Raw genomic sequence first — 12,551 nt, forward strand, 5'->3', positions numbered from 1 at the left:
CTAAACTGATGACAGTTCATCTGGGGACAACTGATTTACTCTAGCACACATCAGTCATCACTGTACTGTTAAATCATTCCATTAAAATATGTGGAAATATTCCACAAAAAGCTTTTCCACATTATGCCAGCTTTATCTTGCCCTATTTTTTTCCCCTGTTTGGTAGTTTTTAAACCATACAACAGTTATATAATAAACATGTTCAACATGTTCTGAAAACTGCGAATTAGACCCACATTTCAAAAGAGAGATCGATGCTTAAGTTGTCTTTTCATTCTGAAAGCTTTCCTCTTTAGTTAAAACTTGTAGCTTTTCTTTAACACCCTAACGCCTAGACTGTCACAAAGGCATTTGAAGCTGACAAGCCTACAAGCATTAAAAATATTTAAACTATCTTAAAATACGAAAGCACCAGAGGTTTCCAAGCATCCATCTATATTCCTCTACGAGTGAATTGTGCAAATGAAAGACCAGAAGTTTACAGACTTGTCACAGCATTCCAAGAGGTGAAGTTTTAAGGAAAGTGAATTTTTGAAAGAGTTATAATGAAAAACCTGGCTTTGGTAATCCTGGCTGATTAAACAAGTAAACAGAGCATAATTCATTATTTTCAGACTGGCTAAAGGGTAGGTTTCCAGACTGTCTTTTTTAAGTGCTGTCTTCTCTCATGTGCTCTTTCCTTCTGAGTGAGACATCTAATTAAATCTATGTTTAACAAGTAGATATTTTGTTCCCCATCTAGGCATCCTGTAATTTTGCCATTAATGGAATGAACAACGTGCAAAGTATTGCCTTTTCTACACACTCCATTGTTACTCCAGCTGTCCACTTTTTGGCTGTGGGTCCTGCTGGAAAACCATCTATTCCTCAGCCTCTTGCACTCTCTGAGGTTTGGATACCCCTTGCTAACCTCGCCTGGGAGCTATCTATTTTCCCTGACTCTGCCAGGCAACCAGGGTAAGAGTTTGTCGTGCTCCATCCCTCATTAGTAAACAGCTATTTAACTGCCTCAAGTCTTCACACTAATCACTGTGGTTGTCCTTTAAAGCTTCCCATAATGTTGTTTCAGTTCGTCAGCTTTCAGCCGGTCACGCATTAAGGACAGCTGGCTGGCAATCTATCACATTGCTTTACGCGCCGCAACACAGTTTGACTGACAGGAGCTGACGTGATCCCACACTTGATAGCACAACATGACAGCTTAAAATATGGGAGTGGGTCATACCAGCCCTCTTAACACTCCTTACTCATTTCAGACCCGAATTCACCTCTTTTCCTCTACAAAATAAAAAAAAAACCCTGCTTAAAAAAAAAAAACAAACCCCAAACCAAAGCCTTGATGCATTACTACAATTTCAGCAATAGAAAATTCTTTCTATTGCTTCAGCAATAGAAAATTCTGAATCTGGCTATTTACATGAACATTTGCTATTACTAATCCTTTTTTAAAAAAATACTTCTTCTAGTCTTTGTTCAATATTGGAGCTCTGGGAGGCTGAAACTTTACAGGGATAAGGCAGGTGGGAAATGCTGTGAAGGCAAAACAGATGACTGCAGCCTGGCTTAAGTTTCTGTCCTGCTACAGTCTCTGTATGACCCAAGGCTGGCCACTTAGGCTAGATTTTTAAAGACACTTGGATGGCAAGCCCTCATTTGAATAAATAAACGCTTAATCCTTAATACTGTTAAATAATTTTAGCCTCTAAGCAAGTTTAATTTCTCTTTGTCTGAATTTTCTTTTTGGGAAATTCACTATCTTCTCCCCACTGTGTGGAAAAAAAATAAGAGGTTTGGAAGTATTACAGGCACAACTGAGGAAGATGGATGGAAAGTATCACTTTTATTTTTCCTTAGTCCAGTAAAAACTCCAGACTTATAATGTCCTGGGAACATTCTGGTAAAAAGCCTTCAAAGCTCCCATATTTTTCTGATTGTATTGTTTTGGTATTCTGATACTATTGTTTTGGCATCTGGCATTTACTCTGCTGTTGGAGATGCCTTTACTCAAAGTGTATCATGTTGCTACAAGCCATCTGTGTTTTAACTTCATTTCAGGCATGGTCTATTCATTGAAACTTGTATGGCAGTCTGCAACGCAGAGGAAGCTGGGTTTTTTTTTCCGTTTTTTTTTTTTTTTTTAACAAGAGTCTGGTAGTGTTATATATAGATAGGAAAATCTCATTCTGTTACGGATAGTCTTTCTATTCCTCTTCTTCAGTTTTGGCCACCATAAACTTCATTTTTTAAAGTGCTATCCTCTCTTTCAAAGCTAAGAAAGGTTATTAAATCCTTCCTATCTCTAATCCCCTACCCACCCAGTTTTCTCTCATTTTTGCAACCTCCCATATGCATAGTTGTGGATATTTAAGAAACGAAAGAGATTTCCCTGTTGGCAGCTGTGAGAAATGTTCATCCATTACTTTCATGCATAATTAAATTATTTTCTTAATTGTACCTAATTAATTTTTAAACTCTTTTAAGTTCAAATTAAGACACTTGACTTGCAATAAGAGAAGTTTCTCAGAGTTATGAAGGAATGAAACCACATTTCTTGTGTTTCATACTGAAACTAAAAGGGAAAGTTCAGAAGGGTATACATAAAACAAAACAAAGGTGAACCCATAAGGAAAATACCCTTTGGTATTCAGAGCTCACTTATAGCCTAAGTCTTACCACTGTTTAAATTTATGCATAGATAGATACCTCGATGGAGCTACTGATAAGATGAGCATAAATCATACTTAATAATTGAATGCAGCTTTCATGCATCTAAAATTTGGGGTCACATCTGCCTGCCTTACTACATCTGGCAGAGTGTAATAATTAGGTTCTCTCATAAAAATGAGATTTACAAAAAAAGTCTTTGCAGAGATTATTATCCCTTTAAGAAATTTCAGATCCATTTTTAATTGATATAAATAAAAACAGCTCTGCTGAAGCCACTTGAACCCTGCTGACACATGTCTGCAGGGAATCTGTCCTTCCATTCCCAGGTCAGGTTTGACAAGAGTTGCATGACCCACTGGATTTTTGCTTTGACAATCTCCAAAACATTTGTTATAATTTTGTGTTGGTGGGAAGGTTTCTTCGGTCTATTTTGATTTCAAATATTTTGAAATAAAAAAATAATTAAAACAGAAAGAAAATTTAAACCACATTTGTTTACATAGATAATGAAATGTTTTACTAAAAACATCAGAATGATTTAGTTTTGGTCTAAAACATTTCCCTATAATTAGCACTGTCTAATTTTGTTCAAAGGCACAAGTCTCCTATCTACATGTAATATATTTATACAAGGGGAGAGTGTATGCCTTCAACTCTCAGAGAGGAAGCAGAATTTCTTCACTCTGGGTAAGTGAAATGTTAAAAGAAGAAGAAATTAGTATATCTTATTATGGCCTTTTGCACATAGTTTCCTTTCATCTTGAAAGCAAAGTTAAATGCAGTATAGTTGCTGTTTGTCCCTTACCTTTCTGCACCCTGTGGGACTTTGTCAGATGACTTGATGCTCTGTGTGGAAAGCAGCTACAGTAGATTGAATAAGGGAAGGATTTTGCCTTCATTCATCTGGTTATTAAGAATGGTGTCCAGGATGGAGGATGTGTGTATACTAATGTAGGGGAAGAGGTCAAGAAAAGGTTTCTGTTTGCTTTAGTTGAATCAAGCCCAGAAATACTTTTGTACAAATCTGTTGTGCCAAATCTAGCCCTATAATGCTAGGATTGATCACAGAAAACAAAAAATCCTGATGGGAACCGAATTTGCAATGTTATCATATGGGAAGAAATGCCTTCTTGACCCCAAATTTATGTCCTGAAGAATAAAACCTGATAGAAGCTGTCAGTTTTATCTTAAGCTGCAGAGCTATAAGGATTATTTCAGCTGAGGATCTTAATATTGGTGTCTGGCTTTGCACAAGAAAAGACACTTATGTAAGGAGACAACAAGAGCTCTAAGAATTAAAATGAACTTAAACTGCAGACTCTGTAGGGTATGGATGCGCTTTCTGTCTGGATTCACACAGATACTGCTAAATTTTCCATTGCTTCTTTAACTTTTGCCAAAAAATAAGTGAAAGGTCAAAGGCCTGATTTGAATGCAGCAGCTAGGTTGTCTGCTGCAGTCCCTGGTGAGAGGGGAGAGCAGGGAGGGGACAAGTGGCTTCTAAGTAAACATCCCTGTTCCCGTTAGGAGGATTTGTTGCTCTGTACCCCCAACACCCCTGCCACCCGTAAGGTGGCTGTGCTTTTCCAAGGCTCTGGAGCAGGTAAAGGAAGAGGCAGGGCTGTGCCAATTTCCATCTCAGAGGTCTTGTTCTTGTGCACAGCCATAGGCTGACCTCCAGGGATCCGCAGTAGATCCCGGTCCTCTCTCAGTTGTTGGAAGGGGACAGACTAGGGTGAGTGCAAGAGTGGAGCTGTAATCTGACTCAGTTTTCCTCCCTCTGCCAAACTGGAACTGACTCTTGAGTTTGTGACTTATTGGTGAGACAGCTGGATGGGCATGACAGGTATGCAGTGGGGTTTTTTGGGTGTGGTGGTGGATAAAACAAAAAACAAAAACAATGAAGACAGAAACCTACCACCTTCCTGTTCCTCTCAGTGCAATAAAATGTCTTTGAGCTGTTGTATGTAAACAGTATCTGGATATGGATTCGAACGTGACGCAGATTAGGTGAAGCAGCCCCATCTGCAACTCATGTCAGAGTACAGCAAATGTTACCCACAGACTTTCTCCCCACAGTGAATGAGAAGGATGAGGATGGGGGAAGCAGAGGTGTAATTTACCTAAGAATTATGTTGCTTAATGCCGTTAGTCCACTGTGGTCATTTAAGTCACCACTTTGCTCCTGGATGATTATCCAGGGAGAAAGCCCCATCGCTTGCCAGGTACTTGTGGGACCGAGGGTAATTCATCTGTGAAGAAACATTCTGCTAGTTTGGGTGCAAAATGATTCAGATGGCAGGATGGAGAGAGAAGGAAGTTGGGGCCGTGTGGGAAAAATAAGGGCTGCAACTATTGGCAGTGCAGTGTAGATCGGATTTATTGATCCATAAAGTTGTTACCTTGGGAAATTGGGGTCAGAGCCTGAAGACTGGCACTTTGCCTCTATCTCAGCATGGTTCAGGAAGGACCAGCCAGGAGAGGGAAAACTCCAATAAACTGCAGGTGGAGACTGATGGGGCAAAGCAAAACTTGGGAGGACATTTCCCTGTAGCTCCCTGCTGGAGACCTAGGCAATAGTTCTTAGTTACACAAGATTTTGGGGAAGGCGAGAATTTTCCTGGATAGGAGATAAACAGGGCAAATTACAGAATGATTAAAGAGCTCTCAATCTTCCTTTCACACGTTCTTGTATATTTTCCACTGAAAATAGATTGGATATTAGGAAAAATTTATTCACCGAAAGGGTTATCAAGCATTGGAACAGGCTGCCCAGGGAAGTGGTTGAGTCACCATCCCTGGAGGTATTTAAGAGATGTGTGGATGTGATACTTAGGGACATGGTTTAGTGGTGGACTTGGCAGTGCTAGGTTTACAGTTGGACTTGATGATCTTAAAGGTCGTTTCCAACCTAAATGATTATATAATTCTATGATTCGATGAAAACTAGCGAACAGGAGAGATTTTGGGAGGAAAATGGCTCAAAGGCCTGAGAAAAGAAAAAAAATAAGAAAAAGAAAAAAGGTGTTGGCAATCATAGATCTCTCTATGCAATTCTAGGTACCTGCAATAAAATACCTTCCTAATCACCATCCCAGCTGCTTGCTTGACCAGATGGGACTTTTTTATCAACCCAAAACACCAGCTTTAACAACTTTTTCAGTTTGCTATGACTGTGAAAGTTCTTTCTGATGTATTTTAGCAGCCTTAGAGATTTCTGTCTTTCCAAAACCAGGCTTTTCAAATGAAATGAATGATTTTTGTTCAATTTTAAGGAGTCATCCATAAGACACCTGGCATAAGACATCCTACAGTGGTCTGTTGTCTAGTAATACTGTCCTCATTTAAAACTTCCTAATGCAGGGTCTCAGCAGGCCCTAGAAAATCTCAATGGTTAGCCTATGATCTTCTAATGTTAGCATAGAGTACATGTGCAGGTAGAACTTTAGTGCTCACAGTTCCTTATTTCTACTACCAAGATCTTTAAACCTCAGTCCAAGAGTCTCTAGGCAGCTAGGAATGTTGCCTTTCCAATCAGTACATGCTCAGCATTAAATATTGGCCTAAATGACTTAACCTTCCCTTTTAATTACAAATCAGTGGTATTCATTCTCACAGTATCTTCTACTATGATTTAAATTATATCTATTGAGAAATGTATTTTATGATAATAAAATATCAGCTGAACAGTAGAATTACATTTTGGGGGGTTTATGATAATGCAGGAATCATTTAGTAGTAGTTTTGGTGTAATTAGTTTAAAATTATGTAAGCAGTTCATGTGTAATTAGATTTTTCTTTTAAATGGATTAATTTTGTATGGAATATTAAAGCACTGAGCTGTCACACACTATAAGAAAATAACATGGCTAGACACACAATGAAGCAGAGTTCTTAGTAAACATTCATTAGAATATTTTTAGATGATCCAATATTTAAAAAGATTGGTTACAGGAATACTCAGAAGTCATGAATTGTAAACAAACATATTTATTAGGCTGCTGACACCTTAGATACAAAAATTCCCATTGACTGGAGTTCCCAGAATAGCAGCAGAATTTTGCTCATGCCATAGGTACCTAAATAGAATCTTAGAAAGTTGGGAAGATTATAAAACACTCCAGTGTAATAATAAGAAAATTCAACAGAGAAATACATATTATAGATTAAAAAAATATCATCCCGTTTGTACATTTTAAGCAAGCATGTCAATATGTCATTTATGGATCACAGGTAAAGCAGAAAAATAGCTTTCATCTTTAAATACTCTCTTTCTCCGCTGTCAAAAAACCCTCTAGAGCAAGCTGCACAAACAGGGACCCCAGTAGAAAGAAATAAAATTATGTATATAAGGGGGTTTGTTTCATTTTTACCAGGCTAAACTTGCTCATAGAACCAAGTTAAAATAACAAACTCTTGGGAATTACACATAAATGAAGAAGTGTTTTGAAATATGTCTTATCTCTAATTAATCATGTAATACTTAGAACAAAGACCAAATTTCTTCAAAGTTCCCAGCTTTCCCTTTCATGCAAAACAAAATTATTTTCTGGGCTCACTGGTTCAAATACTATTCAATTTATAATTGGATTTTTCTCCTCCCATCCCACCATGCCAAAATATTTCAGCAGTTTTGGCCTATCTTTATGGAATTCTCTTGGGAGAGTTTATTTCTGTTTTTTACCAACTGTGTAGTAGAATTGTTGCACTAATCAGGATTTCACATTTTGGGCTCATAACCACTCAAACTCTGCCATATTTTATTTAAAGGAACCCTGGAACTGCTGAAGGACAGCTATATGAAAGCAATTTTGGTATCCACGTGTGTCCCAGTAGACACATAGCCAGTAAGAGTGCTGCCTGCTTCTGGACTTGCAGATGTGAAAAGGAGATTATGGGAGTTACAGAAATTGTGCCATTGGTAGAGCTGAAGGAGCAGTGTTCCTGCCTTACTCCTCTGCTGCCGTCTATCTGGTCATGGCAGTGTTTTTCCCTCTGCCATAAGTAACATAGTATGCAGACTGTTTCTTTCCAGAAGGAGTGGATGATTTTCAGGGTCTGGATGGTAGCTGAGGAGCTCCATCAGGTTATTGTGGGTAGCCAGCCCAGCAACCGAGCTGCAATAGTCATGCTTGGAAGTGTTGCTACACATGGCAAATAAAATGTATGAAAACTTCTTTCAGATTTCATTGAGGGTAATTTAAGTGAGCAAAATTATTTCCAGACTAAGCACATGCACATGGTAGCTACCACAGCTTAGTCCTGGGTTATCAAATCATGTTGTGTAACTTCATTACAATTCTGGCATCATAGATCTCTGTTAAAAGACAACAGTCTTTTCATCTTTTGCAACATGAGAGTATATTTATCAAACACTTTGTGACCATTCAGGCATGATATGAATGAAAGAGTGCAAATGGAGCAAGGTATGTTTTATTAGTGGACCCACATGTACAGAAATAATTTCTTAAGAATGTTTGTTGTGGTCTAGCCCCAGTCGGCAACCAAGCCCCACACAGCTGCTCACTCACCCTCCCCCTCACGGTGGGATGGGGGAGAGAATCGGAAGAGCAAAAGTAAGAAAACTCGTGGGTTGAGATAAGAACAGTTTAATAACTGGAAAAAAAAATCTAATGAGAAGGAAAACAACAGAGTGAGAGAGGAACAAAACCCAGGAAAAAAACAAGCGATACAACTGCTCACCACCTGCCAACTGATGCCCAGCCAGTCCCAAGCAGCGATCGTTACCCCCGGCCAACTCCCCCCAGTTTCTATACTGGGCATGACGCCATATGGTATGGAACAGCCCTTGGGCCAGTTGGGGTCAGCTGTCCCAGCTGTGCCCCCTCCCAGCTTCTTCTGCACCTGGCAGAGCAGGGGAAGCTGAAAAGTCCTTGACCAGTGTAAACTTTACTTAGCACCAACTACAACATCAGTGTGTTATCAACATTATTCTCATCCTAAATCCAAACCACAGCACTATACCGGGTACTAGGAAGAAAATTAACTCTATCCCAGCCGAACCCAGGACAATGTTCCATCGCTGTAGAAGAGAGCTAGAAATTAGGACCTGGTTAGCAGTCTTAGCTGAACAGGGTACATCTTATATTTTGTATTATGTGCCCTTATTTTATCGACATGTAATGTACTGTCTGGCATATCACATCCCAGAGCTTCCTCAGCTGACGCAGAAGGCTACTATGAGCTTTTTTTAATGCAAATCTCTCCTCCAGTGTCCCCTCTGCTATAAAATCAGGAAACAAATGAGAGCTTGATGAATAGCAGATTAAGTTTATTGGCAGTTACATTTATTTTTCTACCATTTATATAAAACATGAAGTATCAATATATCAACCTTTATGTATGTGACTGTAACCATATTTTTCCAGCCTGTGCACAGTGCTTGTACTCTAGGCTCATAAGCGGTGTGGGAAAAGGCCCTCTGAGTGTTTGAATAACACTTAGCACAACAGAGCCTAAAGGATGATTTGTGCCTTTGGGCACTACAGTCATGCAAATATGGAACATCTGAAATATGTTCTGGAATATGGAACTGAAAATTAAATGGGAAATACTTGTTATATTGCATATGTTATGATCAGTCTAATTTGTAAGTACTGAAGTGGTTTGTCTTCAGAGGGACATTACGAAATTTCTGGCCAAACTCACAAAAGCTTTGTCTCAGATTTACAATGTTATTCAGACACTTGTCTCCCATTGATTTCCAAAGGCACTGGGGACAGACTGACAAGGCTGTAGTAACCACCACCACTTTTTATTTTTATCAAGGGGCTACCTTGGAGCAGATAGGTCGCATAGTATCTACCTGCTCAAATCGCGATCAGTCTTAGACATGTGATCCACACAGCAACAATGAGCCTTGGGAAACAGAGGTATTTCTTATCATGATCAGATGCTAAACTGACAGAGTTTTGGCAAATTGAAATCTATACCTGGACACTGGTTGCAGACTTGAAGGTTGAGAAACCGTTGACACTCTTCCCAACTCAACCCAAATCTTAAGATTTAGATCTTAATACAAGGGAAATTGTTCTTGTGTGCATGGAACAGGGTGTGGGGTGTAAGGCTGGGGTGGGAACAGTGGGTCTGAACCTAGCAACTAGAGAGGCAGCTAGGTTAGGGGCAACTGCCCCAAGTACAGGCAGATCTGGAAAGCAGGCAGCAGCAGTACTTTGTGGAGCTTGTTGGAGGCATTTTCAATAGCTTAGTTTAAAAATGGAACTGAACTGCCTGTATATATCTAAATGTATAGTTCATTATGTGGAACTTTTCTTCTGCATATCTTTTGAACACTAAAGACATCTTTGCATGCTATAAATAATTATTATTTCACATAAGACACACCAAACATACTCCAGGACTGAGGTGTTATTGATTTAGCCGTTACTTTTCACATTTCTTCTTTACCGTTACAAGATTTGCTGCTCTCTGCATTTTATAATTATTGCACTCTTGAATTTTAAATACTCCCAGAATCACCCCTGCATTTCAGCTAATAAAACAAGAAAGACTAGTGTATTAGAAATATTCTCTGTATTTGTTTTTTAATCTCAAGTTTATGTTTTACATTATCCTATCTGGATAGATGATAAGGTAAATAATAATATATAAATACAATCTCACTGACCATATGTCTACACGAAGGAAGACCCTAGCTTGATCAGTACCTCGTGCTAGGTTGTATTTTACAATACTGACCTGAGAAGTTGTATAGAAATAGGGTAGCATCAGCTGTGATAAATGAAATCCCCACCTTTCTCCTGCCATACTCCCACACACTTTGAATTTCAGTATTGTCTCTTTACCAATGAACACATCCTGTCTGCAGATGCACACACCACACCACTGAGTGTCCAAGAAAGTGTAATGCAAGCACTTAATATAAACAGCACCTTCAATCACTGAAAAATAATAAGCTTTAAGTAGGGTTTCTGAAGAACATGAAGTGGTTCTTCACTTCTTTAGGAAATAAGCATATATGTATTTTCACACATGCAAATGTAACTATATCTAGGTTTCTCCATATACATACAATATATATGTGCTTACTGTGAAGGTGGAGCAAGAGTGAACTTTGTCATTCTGGTCTACAGATTCACTCTATTATCCTACCTAAAACAATGTATCTTCACTCTGACCCCATTTTTATACCTATACATTGGGAATACTAATATTTACCAGTGTATGATGTTTATTTGGAGATACATGTAGTCAGTAGAAAATCGCCTGGAAACAGCATAACTAGGACAGTGTATGGGGTGTGTGGATGTTGATTTGTGCTCCTTGGTTGTGCGTGGCTATGAACAGTGCTCACTGTTTTGACTGATAGTTTGTGCTCCCGCGTGGCAAGGGTGTAGAGTGAAAACACAAACAACGGAGTTGGGGTGCTGTGTGACCTTGGTCTTTTCTTCTGTGTGCTTTAATTTCTCTGCCTTTCAAAAAGAAGTACTGGCATTTTCCCCAAATTTTAAGTGAATTTTGAGATGCTAGGAAAAAGACACAGTCTCACAAAAAACCCAAACCTGGTTAAAAATTACACTTTGGAGCTAATTTTGAGGACATTTAAAGTCAGCTTCCTTTGTGTTCTTTTAATCAGTAAGAACACTAGTTCAGTTTTGGAGCTATAAATTGTCATAAACCTCATGGTTTTTTACCAGTCCATATTTGTGACTTGATGAAACACTGTATCTAAGAGCAGCACAGGACAACAATGAATCTGTATGGGCTAGAAAGGAATATGTGTATTCCTTTCCTCCATGTGTAACAGGGAATAGCCGATAGGCAGACAATAGAATTGCTCCTATGCTTTATTTTCTCCCAGATTGCTCTTTTATTCTTGCTTTTGTGTTCAATTTTGAGCAATTCGTGGGACCTCTGATTTGATGCAGGCAGAAAAAAAAAATTGAAGTTTTTTTCCCACTGGTCACCAAGACAGGGGTCCAGGTGCTGCAAAGAGACATAAAAATATCAATCTCATTTAACAACAAGCATTGTTCTCCCGTTCTCCCTACCTGCATGGTGGTACTCCAGAGGAGGTCAGCTTCCTGGAAGGGCTCAGTGCTGGTTTCACTGGGTCACAATATGACCTGTACTACACATATGGTACCTGTTAAAGGCTTGCATGGCTCCAGGCATTAACTGCCATACCTGGCTGGGAGGAGGAGGGTAGGAAATGTATATGCAGTAATTATCTAGCTTATTTGCATGAATAGTGTCTTTTTAAACAAAAAGAAAATTTAGTGCTTTTTCCTTTAACAAAATATTAACAAAGGACTCGCAAGCCAAAAAATCAAGGTTCTTTCAGTTCCCATACAAGAAAGCTGAACGTTTTTTCCCCCAGGTTTCTGGCAGAAACATTAGAAATTCCTGGAAGAATATGACTACTAATAGATTTTTAACATTAATATGAAATTCATTTATCAAGCAGATCTAATTATTATTCACAAGCAGGGTGAATTGGCATGTCAACACTGCAATCGGAGGAACTGTGACAGTTGTCAGCAGCTGAAAACTTGCCTTGGAAAATATGGGCACGAGATATTTAAGCAAGTTGTTTGGCTTATTTTTTCCCTTCACTGATGTAGTCTCTTCTCCGAGTCTTTTTATTCAATCTGGGATCAGCAGATAATTCCTCCTGAGCAACTGAAGATAACTATTCCTGTTATACAGCTTACATTGTGGTATTATTTTAATAACCTAATGATTAATTAATTCCAGTTCTTAATCTGTTCCATATGCCAGAGGTTAGTCTACTTGGGCTTTAAGCAACATAGTTTGAATTCCACTCTCCAAATTTTAGGTTCATATATGTCTAATCAATATCAGTTTTAATCTTGCCTGTTTCTAAAGAGTATCATAGTTAT

This window comes from Mycteria americana, chromosome 9 (genome assembly GCF_035582795.1).
Source record: "Mycteria americana isolate JAX WOST 10 ecotype Jacksonville Zoo and Gardens chromosome 9, USCA_MyAme_1.0, whole genome shotgun sequence".
NCBI classification, from domain to species: domain Eukaryota; kingdom Metazoa; phylum Chordata; class Aves; order Ciconiiformes; family Ciconiidae; genus Mycteria; species Mycteria americana.